We start from the raw sequence: 16,276 nt of genomic DNA, 5'->3' as shown, positions 1-16,276 counted from the left end.
TATTTATAATTTATAATTCAGTACAGAGGTAGAAGCTATATGCCAAAAGTACATTTGCTAAAAACCCTCACTAAATTACACTTCAATGGAAGCTGAATGTATTAACTATAGACTAATGGGTAGGTAAAAAAAACATGGAAAACACAATAATTACCAATTTTATCTTCAATGTGATAACTGATTGCAAGGGTAATGACAAACTATTGAATTCAGAAAGGAATAGCTTTTATTGACTAAAATTTGTCAGTCTTAACCTTAATGAATGTGATCTCTTGAAAAGTAATGTCCTTTGTGACCTTTTAATAACAATTTTCATTCCTAAACACATACCTCAATAAACCGATGACTCACTGCTGGAATATACTGATTCCCAAGAGATTTAGATCTCAACTCTCTCTCTCTGCAGGCAGAATTACACTATTTTCAGTCAAAACTTTATAATATGATGTTTAAAAATTCAATTTTATCTTTTCACTAGAAGCCACAGCATTTTTCATATGTTGATATTTAGTATTCATAAAGTATAGTAAGAGCAAGAAGAAAAGTAATTGAATATATTTAGATTAAATACCATTGATCACCCCGCTGAGGGGGCTGAGAAACAGTGCAATTATGGTAACTGCTTCTAACGATTGATTTGGTTGCTATAACGATGAATCAAAGCAACAAAATCAAAGATGGTGGCAGAAATACAGTCCAACAGTGTTCTTGCCATAATGATGTTTTCAAATGATTACAATATTTATATCAAACCCTTCACAAAAAAGATTAGACTTTTAATGCTTTGCTGCCAAAATCCCACCGCACTTTAATTTCTATTGTTTGAATTTGAATTTAATCAGTTTACTAACAGAAATTGCATGTAAATCCCACACTGCACTGGGATGTGAACAGTTGTTGCATCTGAAGGTGACAGCTACAAACTGCATCAACAGCTTTATTGGAAACAAAAATTCTCATTGAATCAGGATTTTATCTGTACCATATGTTATAATGAGCAAAAAAAAATAATAAAGTTTAATGAAGACACTTTCATTTGCTTTTTGAAATTGCCTTGATTTATGCAATGTGAGATTATTTGACTATTTTTGCTTGGATACATAAATAGAATTGGTGCTGGTACCAGTACAAGTAACATTTATTACACTGCTAATTGAGTTGTGCTGCATTTTACATCTTGCTATTGTCGTAATGCATGTTGATGTTGAGAAGCAGGGAATTAAAGTTAAAGCCAGAGCAGGAAATGTCTTGCTAACCCAGAAAAATGGCACTTTCTGTAGCATATTTCTAAAAGCTAGGGCAATGAATGACCTGGTTAGACTTTTTGACTAATGTCAAATGCAAATCTCATTCAGCGAGTCCTCATTTTAGCTTCCTGTTCTGTGCTCAGATTTTCTTTCAATAATTCTTAATTTTCCACAAAACCCAAGTTCTTGCAAGACTTAAATAACACTTCTTAAATCTGGAATCTCATTTGTATCTTAATTATGTCCATGAATAAGATACAAGAAACAATTTTGGCTTTGGACAAGCATTTCTTCTCTCAGAGTCATAGAGTCATACAGCACGAAAACGGAGTTTTGCTCCAAGCTGTCCATAGTGAACATAATCCCAAACTAAACTAGTCCCAACTTCCTCATCCTGACATACATCCCTGCAAACCTTTCCTGTTTATGTACTTATTTAAGTGTCTTTTAAACATTGTAACTGTGCCCGCATCCGCCACTTCTTCAGGAAGTTCATTCCACATACAAACCACCTCTTTGTAAAATATTTACCCCTTTTTTTTAAATCTCTCTTCTCTCACTTTAAAAATTATGCCCCCTAGTCTTGAAATCCCCCATCCTAGTGAAAGGACACCTGCTTTCAACCCTGCCAACATCCGTCATGATTGTACAACCTCTATAAGGTCACCTCTCAACTTCCTACGCTCCAATGAAAAATGTCCCAGCCTATCCAGCCTCTCCTTATAACTCAAATCTTCCATACCTGGCAACATTCTGGTAAATCTCTTCTGAATCCTCTCTAGCTTAATAATATCATAATACGGGCGGCACAGTGGCACAGTGGTTAGCTCTGCTGCCTCACAGCGCCAGAGACCACTTCGGGCAACTGTCTGTGTGGAGTTTGCACATTCTCCCCGTGTCTGCGTGAGTTTCCTCTGGGTGCTCCAGTTTCCTCCCACAGTCCAAAAATGTGCAGGTTAGGTGAATTAGCCATGCTAAATTGCCCATAGTGTTAGGTGAAGGGGTAAATGTAGGGGAATGGGTCTGGGTGGGTTGCTTTTTGGTGGATCGGTGTGGACTTGTTGGGCTGAAGGGCCTGTTTCCACACGTAAGTAATCTAATCAAATCATTTTGATATCAAGGGACACCAGAACTGGACATTGTACACCAAAAGAAGCCTCTCTTTCCTTGAAATGATCCAGGGGAGGTTTATGAGAATACTACCAGGATCTTGGGATTTTTAGCTGTAAGGCTAAATGGCAGTAGCTGGGGGTTGTTCTCCTTGGAGCAACGGAGCTTTGAAAGAGGTATACAAGATTATGCGAGGTTTGGTTAAGGCGCACAAAGAAAAGTTTCCCGTGTTAACTGATGCTTGAAGAACCAGGAGACAAGATTCAAGGCTTTAGGCAAGAGCCACAGTGGGGAATGTGAGGAAGAACTTGCTGTTTATGACAGTGGTGGATTCATAGTCCCACACACACAGAACCTGGGATGCCAGAGTTATCATTATAAACGCTGAGGACAAATTCCTTACTCATCTCCATCATATTATCATTCAGTTAGGCACATTTCTGAAGCTTGTTGGCACCCACACCCGTGAGAGAGATTCAGAAAACTTAGTAGTGGCAGGAAAGCTCAGCAGCTACATCCTGTAAGATGTTTTGCAGCTTTAAAAAAAATTCCCAGTATCCGAAGAAGCCCATATTCTCATTAGAGTGGGAAGGAGTCATTTCAGTCCAGTCACAAAGCTGTCAGCAGTTGGTAATTAGTACTGCCCAAGAGTCTCTAATAATATTCTAAGGGTGCTGCTGAATTGTGCTTTCTGGTTATGCAGCTTGTTCCAGGTTACCTCCAACTAATGAAGGTACAGCAGCACGATCGTTGTAAAGCTTAGATTAGATGCTTATGCAGGAGGAAGCTCACCGGGCGTGTCTGTAAATATAAAGCATGCCAGCTGTTCATGGGGTACCCAGAGGGAAGGGTCTACAAAAAATATCTCACCTACCTTTAGACAAGCAACATTGCAGGAGGAAGCTCTGCCTGTCTCGAGATGTTGGGTCTAAGCTGTCGAGCATTCTCAGCCAAGACCAGTGGCCAAGATCAGCTGATAGATGCTTGCATTGCCAAGAGTGTTGAAGGTCATTGCGCCTTTTAATACTTTTCCCCTGGCCCTTTCCAGGATTCTGTAGCTGACTTATGTGGCATCCTGCTGTCAGCTTGTGTACTGGTCTATATTTGTTGTGAACCAGTGCCCGTTTGTCCAGGATTGGCAGCTTCATTTCCTAGGAGACTATGTCAAGAAGGTGATAGGATGTGCCTTCATTGCTTGGATCCCACAGGTGGGGAAAGTGAGGACTGCAGATGCTGGAGATCAGAGCTGAAAATGTGTTGCTGGAAAAGCGCAGCAGGTCAGGCAGCATCAAAGGAGCAGGAGAATCGACGTTTCGGGCCTGAAGACAGGCTCATGCCCGAAACGTCGATTCTCCTGCTCCTTGGATGCTGCCTGACCTGCTGCGCTTTTCCAGCAACACATTTTCAGCTCCCACAGGTGGGGGTTATGGTTAACTTCATATTTATTACATGCAACATCCAGGCTACTACAACAACAGGAAGGGCTAGTGTTCTTTGAATGTACAGTTGCATTATGACTACTGCAAGAGCTTCCTTTATATTAGTGTCTGTTTGCCTGGAAGTAGACGAGCCTATCGTCTGCTATTCTGTCTTGATTGTCCTTACAAAGCTCAGTGCTGCACGGATAGATACTCGGGTTTAAGGAATATCCTGTGAGGAGGTGGCTGCTCACACACCCAGGGCAAACTCAAAACAATGTACAGGAGAAGATACATTGACAGCCATGACCATATTAAGGAGTCTCATTGTGCTGGCCAGGGGCCTTCTCAGGTTTGGCTGTAGGTGCCTCAACAACTCAGGGGATTTCTGCAGTACATGCCTACACACCAGGATGTCACACATGATCATTGCTTTCTGCAAGTTTCATAACTTGAAGCTGCAAAAGGCACTTGAGGCAGAGGAGACCAATAAAGGGCATCGAAATTCACAGTAAGAAGAGAGGAAGAAGAGTGGGTGGACTCAAAGGAGGAAAGACAACAGGAGGCTTGATGGACTCGAGACATATACAGTGTCAATGCTGAACACCATCATGGCCAAGCACATGCTTATCCAATGTAATTGGATGCCTTGGAAGAATGTTGACCAAGACAGAGGCCTTTGCTTTGACTTATAGCTGTGGGTATGCCTGGGAGTGTTCAGTGTGTTATCTCCTCGGGACAGTGTGCATTCAAATAGTGACACTGTGCGTGACAGTGAGTTGTCAGTACCAGAGCTGTACTGCTGCGTCTATTGACAGAGCTGTGTGAGTTGATGCAAGGTGATTGTTACAAGATGAAGCACTTGTTGTGGAGGCCACCAAATGCCTGGTGTAGTAGGCGGCAGAGAAGCAGCACAGTGTGTGGGCTCCTTAGCCCAGGAGCCCAGAGCTCATTTACACTATCCACTTTTATTTCCTATTTCTTTCTCTGCTTTTCTTTAATGTTACCAGTTATTATAGTTATTATCAAGATACATCTTACATTCTTTTAACAGCCTCAGCAGATGGCCTTTCCTGGCCTAGCTATAATGTGGCTTCCAATGGCTTGACATGGCTGTCTCGACCCAGTGTGGTGGTCTCCCTGTCTGACCAACTTGTCCTAGTGTGGAAGTCTTGTCTTTGTGTGGAGGGCTTCTTCAACATCCAGGTATTCCAATGGCCCTGCATGGCATTCTTGTAAAGTAATGATGGTCTTGTTCATTGTTCCTTCATCAGCCATCCCTGAGCCCAGGAGCCATTAACTGAACTGTGATGAACTATGTCTTAGTTCTACTTTTTTTATTACTATTATAGATGCAGTGTAGGGCGACTTATTAAACTTTTCACTGTATTGTTCACAAAAAGTTCATGTGACAATAAACTTCTATTCTATTCTAATAGTGGACAAAGCAATAGTTAATGGGTATGTTATAGGGAGACGGGGGTGTAGTCATAATGCTATTGAATCAGTAATCCAGAGGCCAGACTGAAGTTCCCAAGACACGGAATTGAATCCCATCGTAGCAGCTGGAGGATATATATTTGGTTAATAAATCTGGAATTTAAATCTAGTCTCAGTAATGGTAAGCATGAACCTATTGTCAATTATTGAAAAATTCCATCTGGTTCACTGATGTTTTCAGAGAGGGACGCTTACCATCCTTATTTGGTGTGGCCTGCACGTCATTCCAGACCCCGAACAATGTAGTTGGCTCTTAATTCCCTTCTGACATGGATTAGCAAACTACTCAGTTCAGAGTTGGCAAACATTGGCCTTACCAGCAATGCCCACAACCCATGAAAGAGTTTAATTTTAAAACTGCCAATGCGTTTTCTTTCATGAGACAATAATGGTTTAACTACCAGTGACATTAACAATGAGTACCCACAGTGCAAAGTCAGAACTCTCTTCCTGTGATCGATGATAGGTCAATAGGACAAGCAGATCAGTCAGGAATGCTGTGTTTGATCTACTTATATTGAGTCTAAGACAGGAAGCAACCTCTTTTGAACCTAAACCCAACCATGCAGCCAATCCCCAAAGATACAAAACCAGAACCTAACGCACGCACATCTCTCCGAAATGGAAATGTGGTGCACATAAGAGGGTGTGACAAATGTGGTGATACAAATTTAGGGATTTTGACGACATGCATTCCCTGGATCCAAGCAGAAAATCCATTGTATTAAATCTGTTTCTCTCTTCACAGATGCTGTCCAATATGCTTTATATGTTTGCAGCATTTTCTAACTTTGCTTTAGGTTTTCAAATTCCATCGTATTTTGCTTTCTATAAAAGGTAATATTAATTTGTCTAACATCATTCTCCTGCTGGTTTAGTAATGTACCATGCTCACTATTGGCTGGTTGCACTCTATCAAGAGATGCAGCTTAAGTTTTGACTTAAAACTAGCCTAAACTCCTTAAAGCTAGTTTGTACACTTTAAAAAAAGTAGGTGTGTTGTGGCTAAAAAAGGGACCGGATAGTGTAAAAATAATTTTGACATGGGATTGCTGATGTGGTACAAGGTAGCAAGAGGAAATCCTAGGACTCTAGGTTTTTTAAAATTTTACTGAAAGACTTGATGCAGGAGGAGGGAAAAAAGGAGTAATGTCCTCACTTCATAGGAAGCTCAGAGGCCATTCAGATAACCTTTGTGAAGGTTATCTGAATCAGTGGGATCAGCTAGTTGTATTGATCAGTGTCAGGAGTCTTGACCTGAGATGCTGGAAGTAGGGTCACACAACGACCTCACATAACTGGTGAAGCGAATGCATTTTCAATTGCCACAGCCTGTCAGTTGGATCATGAACCTCACTCCTGGCTTGATTTATCACACCCCCATTACTCAGTTAACAACAATCTCTATCATTATCTGCAGAAATTTATATTGGACTTGAAACAAACGTTACTAAATCCCTTGGACAAGATGATCCATACACCAGAGGTTTGGAAAAGGTGGAGATAATGAGTGCATTGGTAATTTTCTTGGAAAATTCTATAGATTCTAAAATAGTTCCTATAGACTGGAATAAGCAAATCTATCTCCAATATTTAATAAAGGAGAGAGAGAAAAAATAGGGAACTATAGACTTTTTAGCTAGTATGGAAAACACTAGCATCTATGAAAAGGTTATGATGACTAAATGCTTCGAAATAATAATGGAACTGGACAGAGTTAACATGGAATTATGTTTCACAAACTCATTGGAGTTCTTTGGGGACATATCTCACACAATAAATAAGGGAGAATCAGTGGATCTAGTGTATTTAGATTTTCGTAAGGTTTTTAATAAGCTGTCACAAAAGAGGGTAAAACACAAACTAAGAGTATTTATGAGAATTGTTCAATGGACAGAAAACAAAGGATGACAAAAATGAGTTCTCCTCATGTTAGCAGGCTCGGTTGAGTCATATACCATAAGTAACTGAGCTTCAGTGCCAGATTTTCACAATCTATATCAATGTTTAGGATATGAGCACCAAACGTAACATCTCTAAGTCTCTTGTTGACAATAAAATAGATGGAAAAGAGAGTAATGCTAGGGATGCAATGTGACTTCAAAACGACTAAAGCAAGCTGACTGAGTAAGAGTATGTCAAATGGACTGCAATATGGAAAAGTGTGAAGTTATCTTCCTTGATAGGAGAAACAGAAATGCAGATTATTCTTAAATACTGAGAGCTTGGGAAAGGTTATGTCCAAAATGATCTGTATGCCCTTGTTTGTGAGTCACTGAAAGTGAACAGACAGATGAAATAAGAAATCGAGAAGGCAAATGGTAGGCTGGCCTGTTATTGTCAGAGGATTTGAGTACATAAGTAAGGATGTCTTACTGCAATTGTATAAAAGCTTAGTGAGACTACAGTTGATATATTATGTATAGCCTGCTCTCCTTAACCAAGTTGCCATAGAGAGTATGTATTAAATGTATTAAAGGCATCAAGTTGAGGTAGAAGATTAATCATAATCTGGTTGAATGGCAGAGTAAGCTTGAGGAGTTGAATGGCCTATTCTTATGTCCTAAGTTCCTATGTGTCCTAGAGACACAGTATAGACATGACCTCCCGTGAATGCCCTTCTCCCCTCCTTTTCCTTTCTCTTTGAATAGCTTGTCCTAATCTATTGATTGTCGCTGTCATGCTGTAGTCCAAGGGGACCATATCTAAGAGCAAGTGATTTATGTTGAATACTTGTAAGTCAGAACAAAGTCATTCAGCACAATGTAAATTTCAAGCAACTTTAAAGAAATCTAGAAACCATGAACCACTTCTATAATCACAGCAACAATCAGTAGAAATCAACTGGCAACTACTTACAATTTGTTGATAATTCCTTTCAATAGGAGCTTTCTTGCCACTGCCGAAAGCATGTTCAGCTGTGTGTGCTTCAGCGAATGTGTTAGCTGGAATGTTCAGCTGAAAAATGGTAGCACTGTCATCAAATCAACTGATTTCACGATATGCATACTTCCAACAGGCATGCTCTGCATTGGTGCAAATTTATTCATCACAATGATACCAACATGTCTCATCTCAAAAATGTGTACACAGGCAACAGCTGACACAATGAGGAAAAGTGAGTCTCATGCTGCAAAAACAGTGCATTAGCAAGCCAAATTCTGTGGCAATTGTATCCACCATACCTCGATAAGTGTAATCTAATCACCTGTTCTGATATAACAATATGGTTGTAAAGTTTCCACTTCAGTTCTTTGGCAATGTTGATTTAGTTCATCTCAGCTCAATAAAGTGGTTTTGAGGCTGTGACAAGGAGGTCCTGTGATTGCAGAATAGAAGAGAATGGCCAAAACTTGGTTGCTGGTCAATGATTTCCGCATGTGTCGATAGGATCACCTCACAATCAAATCTCTTAGAGAGGAAATGTTAGCAGGCTGAAAAATACCAGGGAAAGCACACCTAAATAACTAAACTCTTGCAAAGAATTAATAGCTTCGGGAGTTGATGGAGGGACATTTCAGTGGAAGACATAAAGAGATTGGAACAAAGAAAGATCTTTGGCAATACAAGTCTGTTTCTGCCACAATCTTCATGGACTTTGGCAAATACATCTCATCCCCTGAGGAAAGACCCTGAAAAGTTTCTCTCACTGAACAGGAGCCAATAAAAACATTCAGCATCTCCCAGCCTTTTAGCTAATATTAACATTCATGTTGTATTTTTTACAACTATAATGTTTTGGTCAAACATTCACTTTCTCCATTATTTGAATTACATTCAAACAAGTACCAAACATGTTTTCAGTGCTTTTGATCAAGTGACAATCCAAACTTTGGATGAGTGGACTTTCCATATATGTAAGTCTGACAGGAGAAACAAAATCCTTCAAATTTTAATTCTTGCCTGAGGCGTGTTACTATTCTCAAAGTTGCAATCTTCGTTCTGATAATGTGGCCAGTAGAATTTGTTCAATAGATATTTTATGTTAATTGCAAGTTATTGACTTAACAAACTAAATTATTTTCCTTCTGCTCACTTTAGTAGAATGTCCATCTTTGTCTATGTCAATAAGTGCATTAAAAACATAATTGATTAACTTGTTTGATGTATAGAGTACGTTTTGTGGGTATTTGTTCTTTATCTCTTTTAGTTTTATTTGTTTGACAATAATTAACTGTACTCACATTAAGACAAGGATGACATGATTGATTCTGGGTCTTCTTTATTAACCTCTTCCTTTCTAATCACTATTACTTTGTACAGTCACAAAATCCATTACATTCATTGAGGAGACATGATCTCTGACGCATTAAACTTTGACCAGATGGTTTCCCTACAATTTTTATTTTCAGTTTTCCTGGTAGCTCTTTCTGTTCTGGCAAAGACTATTTTGTCTTTATTGTTGTGGATGTGAGCCCACCTCAGAGATGTTAATGTCAGCTGCTAGTGCCCTTGCTGGTTGTCTGAAACCTATATGACAATTCTGAAAGATTACACTGCACAATAATAATTGTGCATCAATTAGATCAAGCTGTGCTTGCCTGGGTTTGCAACTGCACAGTCTGGCAAGGACTTACACTTAGCTCTTCTGTGCACCATTGGCCCAGATCCACCAATCAGGATTTTCAAAATCGTGTCTCTAATCATGATTGGATGAAAAGTAAAATTACCTTTTAGAGAAATTCTCTGTGCAAGCCTTTGGCCTGGGCAACATTCCCCACACACCATCCCCACCCCTCCCCACCCCACACACCCCCAAACCCCCGCTCCCCTCAGCTGATGCAGTGTGCACTCAAGAAATGTATGGAAACAGGAGTGAAATGAATGGGTGTTAAAACCACATCCCTCATACATGACAATTTCTGCAACTCTCAGGATTTAAAATACATGAAGCTACTCTCAATATTATTAACAGAGGGTAAGCATGTACAGTAAGTGAGAAATTTTCATGCCAAGTGGGTAAAGGGGTAGGAGGGTACTAGGTGGTGAAATGGGTAGGGTAGCAGGTGGGGTGATGGGAAAGCTTGCTAGGTTGTGAGAGGGGAGGGTAGCCAGTATGTCAGTGAGTGCATATGACAGATTGAGGGCTGTTGCGTTTGTGAGGGGTAAGTTGTGGTGTCCTGGAGTGGGACAAGTGTGAGACTGTGGCGGCGTTCTGGATGTAGGAAGTAATGCTCTTGGGGATCATGAGTTGAGAAATCAAGTTGGGGTTGGAGATTGGTGAGTCAGATCCAGGGATGGGTAAATTCAAGAGAGATTCGAGAGATGAGATTTTATTTCCAGCAGAAGGGATATTGAGTCTGATCCATGAGAGATATGTGTCGGGTCTGGGGAAGGTTTGGGGGGTGGATAAATGAGGATTGAGGTCCTGAGGGTTTTGGGGGCTGTGGGTTGTCTGGGGACCAAATCAAGGAGGTGGGATTGTTAGAGGAAGTTGGGCCGTATATAGTTGGGTCCTGTGGAGGGGTTGGGGGTGTCAGTAATGAGTCTAAGAGTCCAGGATCAATTTAAAATTTACCTTCAAATTAGAGCACTGGACAGGTCTCAATTCATCTACTTTTTCCTGGGTAACTATGAAGCAAAGTAAGTTAGAACCATCTGAAGTCTTGGATTCTAGTTTAGAGTTGGAGTTTTGTTAGTGTTCCAGATGCCGGATGATTGCCCATCGGAAGTCTCAACTTCACTAGGAATTCTCACGGAGTGAGACACAATGGGAATGCAACATGAACCTGTCATGCTATTCCAGTCTGCACTGCTGCAATGACTCTTTAACTGAAGATGAGCCGTTGTCTTCAACTGAAGCCTTTAAGAATGCAGACTATCATTTAATATGTGCTGATTGAATAAAGAATCTTATTGTCAAGTTTTGGTTGCACTGAAACCTTGAAGTAGAAAAAAATAATGTTTTCTCTTTTAAAACACAACTGCAAAGTATTAGATTTTCTGATTGGCAACACTGGCAGAAATACTTATGATTAAAAAATCTCAGCTTTATTCACATTGTTGCTTTTATTTTGATCATGTAAACCTCCACATTAATAATACAGATTTCTTGTCTTTCTTTAGAACACTGGCAGCAGCTTTTATCACCCTATTGAGATATTGTTGGTTGCTGACTGCTTTGGGCCTCTGCAAGTATTAGGCAGTAAAAGTTGTTATTACTCTGCTACTATTTCCATCAATAATGCATTTTATTAAAACTGTATATGATGGCTGTCAATTCTTGACTTTCACAGACTAAAAGCTTATGTTGTCAAGATGTATAATAAACTGTTCAGAGCTGTGGTCTTGCATGTGGTGAATTGTGTCAAGTTGAGTTAATGATTGACTGGAGGTGAAGTCAGATTTTCTCACGTTGAACAAATTTTCTTTTAATTCTATTTATTTGCTCTGATAAATGGTGATGCTATGGGAACTTTTGTCTGTCGTTTCATAAGATATATTCAACATGCACAAGTCCCTTATTTGAGAGCTTTTCCATTAGATGAATGAGTCACTTCTTGCTGTCATTGTGATAAAGAAAATATTGTTAATTGTGCCTCAAACTTCAACTCATCCTTCATTATCCCAAATTATGTCTCTGATCCCTCCCCCCCAAAAAACCTGCTCTCATATCTCTCGATCTCCAACAACAGGGTTTCCACTGCAAACCTACTTTGAATATCTATCTTTTTGCCCTGTCTCTTATAAGGACTCATTGTATTCATATCGAAGTTGGAGGGGTATACCAATTTCTTTCTAGTCTCACTTCTCACAAAAAATATGGCCAATTTATGCAGGAATCAGACTATATCTGGTTTAGTGTTGGAAACAAGTCAGGTGGGGTTTTTTAGTCCACAAAGAGTAAGAATTTTATTACAAGGAAATTTTACTCAAAACAGGTATTGAAAGAGAATTGAGAAGAAAGATATAGCCTGTGCAAACTTAGATAAAACTTACACTCATATTTTAACATCATTGTGAAACAAATAGAGGCAATAAACTAGGGTTGAATACCACACAGAAGTCATCAAATAGCAATTTTGATCAAGACAAATCACAAATTTCTCAGCGACCCACTCCCACCATCCATCAGATTCTAGTGATATCGTTGGTTACCAAATCTCATTCAAACTCCACAAGGGATTATGGTTGTTCAGTTTTGCAACCTTACCTTGAAATTCCCATAAGAGCCTTTATCATAGTGCCTCAATGATTGCATGTGTTCTGATAGTCTACCTTCCTTTCCTGGAACTACTTCCCTCTGGATTTGCAAAATATATTTCAGCATTTATCCACAGACACAACTTCTGCTTTTCACAAACAATAACCTTAACTAAGCAAGTACTGTCCCAAGTCCTGGGCTCTAATATTGCACTTGTACTGATTCCCCACATCTCCAAGGATGCTCCTAAAACCTAACTCTAATACTAATCTCTATGTATTGATTCCTGAAATGATTTCCTGACTTCTGACTGCACAGAGCTATTCAATTGTTCTTGTAATCCTTCACATTGAGCCTTGTTTTCTGCAGGAAGCCTGCCTCTGTCTCTGTCCCCTTTTGCATCTATCAGTGACTTCAGAACTGCTCTTCCAGGAGGCTTTTGAATTATTTTGAGTGACTTGTTGGCAACGTTGTAACAAACCCCTCCTTCTTCCTAAGCAATCAAAAGTTGCAACCCATTGAAACTGACTCTTTCATGAATATTACTATGTTTCATACTTTGCTGGCTCCTGCAGAACAAAATGCATACAAAAAGAAAGATTTCATCACAATTTTCTTCTCATAGTTTCTCCATGTCCTGAATTTCTGTTTACTTTACTCAGGTAAAGATTTGTCTCTACTGTTGTGGACAGAATTGTCTCATTTCCTGCTGTCACTCCTTCCACCACTTCTCACATCCATAATATTCAGAGGGCTGCACGGTTGCTCAGTGGTTAGTGCTGTTGCCTCACATGCCAGGGACCCTGGTTTGATTCCAGCCTTGGGCTATTGTCTGTGTGGAGTTTGCACATTCTCCCATTTTTCCCGGTTTTGTCTGGGTGCTCCAGTTTCTTCCCACAGTCCAAAGAGGTTAGGTGGATTGGTCATGGCAAATTGTCTATAGAGTCCAGAAATAGGTTAGCCATGGTGAATGTGGGGTTATGGGTATGGAGTGGGATCTGGGTTTGATAGCTGTGCTGTTCGGAGGGTTGGTGTGGGCTCGATGGGCAGAATGACCTCTGATGCACTGTAGGGATTCTATGATTCTATGACAAACATGTATTCATCATTCAACCCATTAGCTTCCACATTCAACAAATCCTCACAAATACCAACATCTCTATTAAACACATTATTCCCCCTCCTCTGTATACTGCTTTCTGAGAACTTTGTAAGTTTATTGTTTCAAACAAGATGTACGAAATCTGAGATTCAATATATTGAACAGAAGGAATCATAATCAGAATACATTGAATCGAACAGGGAATGGGCAATCTTAATGCTGGTAATGTCTAATGAAACAGGATTAAATAAATTACTTCATAGCAAAGGATTCTTTACATTTCATATATAAGTGTGAGAAATTTGGGTCTGAATCTAAACTTAAATAAAGGCAATTAATTGATTATGAAAACAGCCTTGGCTACATTGGAATGGGCAAATTGATTAAAAGTTAAGTTGATGAAGAACCAGGGGCAAATATTTCAGGAAACATTTCATAATACTCAACAATGATACAATCCATTGAGAAAATAAAGTCCTATGAGAATGATGAACTATCTGTGGCCAACTAAAGAGTTAGGAATGGTTTCAAATTGAAAAAGATAACACACACTGTTGCAAAAAATAGTGTTTGGCCAGAAGGTAAGAAAATGTTAGAAAGCACCAAAGGATGACAACAAACATAACAAAAAAAGAGAATTTAGAGTGCAAGAAAAGTTGTAAGCAATAAAAAAAACAATAAAAGCTTCTACAAGTATATGTAAAAGAAAATAAAAGCAACAGCAAGTTTTTGTCATTAGTGGCTGAGACTGGAGAATGAATCATGGGAAATAAGGATACGATTAGTAGAAAAGAAAGGCAGAGTAAAAAGAAGGAATTTAAAGAAATGCGTTCATGAGAGAAAAATTATGAGGAAAACAAATAGGAATAATCTCCTAGAGCTGATGGATAATATCTCAAAGCCATAAAAAAGAGGGTGGTGAGCGAGTGGTTGCATTGATTGTAAACTTACAAAGTTTCTTAGGTTCTAGAAGGATACCAGCAGATTAAAAAGCTACAAAAATTTAAGAAAAGACATGACTAAAAGCAGGAACATATAAGCAAGTTACTCTTGTACCGATCATTCGCAAAGTGCGAGGACCCTTTATTAAGGAGTTAGCAAGATATTTGGAAAATCACAATACCATCAGGAAAAGTAACTTGTTCTATCCAAAAGATTAATTAAGTTTCATTTAAGATGCAACAAGAAGATTGGATAAAGAGAAACCAGTTGATGTGGTATATTTGGATTTTCAAAAGGCATTCAGTATGGTGCTTAAAAGATTACTACATGAGATAAGAGCTCATGGTTTGGGGGCTGGTAGAGGATTGGCTAATTTGAAATAGAGAATCAAAGTAATGGTTCCTTTTTAGGCTGACAAAGTGAAACTTTAGGCAGGTGCCTTATCTATTTACCATCTATATTAATTGTTACAATGAAAGGACAACTATATTGGAGCTAAATTTGCTAATGAGAGAAAGTTAGTTTGAAAAACAAGTAAAGAGGATGCAAAGAGCTAGCAAAGGTTCATAGGTTAAATGAGTGGACAGAAAATGTGGTTGGAAGAATAAGAAAGCAAGTTTTAATTTAAATGAAGATAAACTGTGGAATGTTGTAGGACAGAGGGACCAAGGTATCTTTCTACATTAATCATAAAAGGCCAGCATGCAGGTACACAAACAATTAGAAAAGTAAATTAAATATTAGCTTTTATTGAAAGGAAAATGGAGTATAAAAGTAAGGATGTCCTGCTGCAATTGTACAGGACATTGGTGAGACCAAATCTGGATTATATACATTTTTGGTTTCCTTAATTAAGGGAGAGTACACTTACATGAGAAACAGTTCAGAAAAAAAAATCACAAGGCTAATTCCTGGGATGGCAGGGTCATCTTATGAGGAAAGGTTGTGTCTATACTCATTGCAGTTTAGAAGAATGAGAGGAGATCTTATTGAGACATATAAGATTCTGACGGGATTTGCCAGAATAGATGCAGAGGGGATACTTTCTGTCAGGGAAATTATATAACTAGGGGACACAGTTTAAAACTGAAGGGGTCTCCTATTTAAGGTGGAGATGAGGAGAAATTTCTTCCCTCAGAGGGCTGCTGGTGTTTGGAATTCTCTTTTCCAGAGAGCAGTGGGGGCTGGGTCATTGAATTTGTTCAGGACTGACTTAGGTAGATTTTACTTCCACAAGGAATCAAAGGAGTTAAGGCCACAGTCAGATCAATCATCAGTCTTACTGAATTGGGGAGCAGACTGAAGGGGTCAATGATATCATCCTGTACAAGATTCTTACATTGCTATGTTTTTCTTATGTCCTTATGTTGAGATGAAATTAAAAGTGAAATCAGAAGCATCAATGCTTATGTAAATGTAGAATTTACATGATTGCCAACATTATATTTTAAAAATATATGACTATTTAATTTAGAGTAATGCTGCAAGTGAGAGCTAATCTCTGCCTTGAAGCATTTCATCTGTTGTGTAATATTCAAATGTGTGAATTTACAAAGTGCAAATATAATTCTATTGTAAGTCTGGAATGCGTGATTTACTCTATCTTCATGATGTATTTTCAAATACAATTTCAAAAATTTTGAGCCCATTCTGCAATTCCAAAAATGCAAAATATTCATGAAATATAGAGTCCTATATTCTTGAGAATAACATTAGATGAGTGTAAAGACTTATTACTGCACTTTATATAAATCTACCCTATATTCTGGTTTGGCCTTTATCGGTGATGTGCACCTACAGCTAATAGGTTATC

The sequence above is a fragment of the Chiloscyllium punctatum genome, chromosome 10 (assembly GCF_047496795.1).
Source record: "Chiloscyllium punctatum isolate Juve2018m chromosome 10, sChiPun1.3, whole genome shotgun sequence".
Taxonomy (NCBI): domain Eukaryota; kingdom Metazoa; phylum Chordata; class Chondrichthyes; order Orectolobiformes; family Hemiscylliidae; genus Chiloscyllium; species Chiloscyllium punctatum.
Note: the sequence above shows the minus strand (reverse complement) of the source record.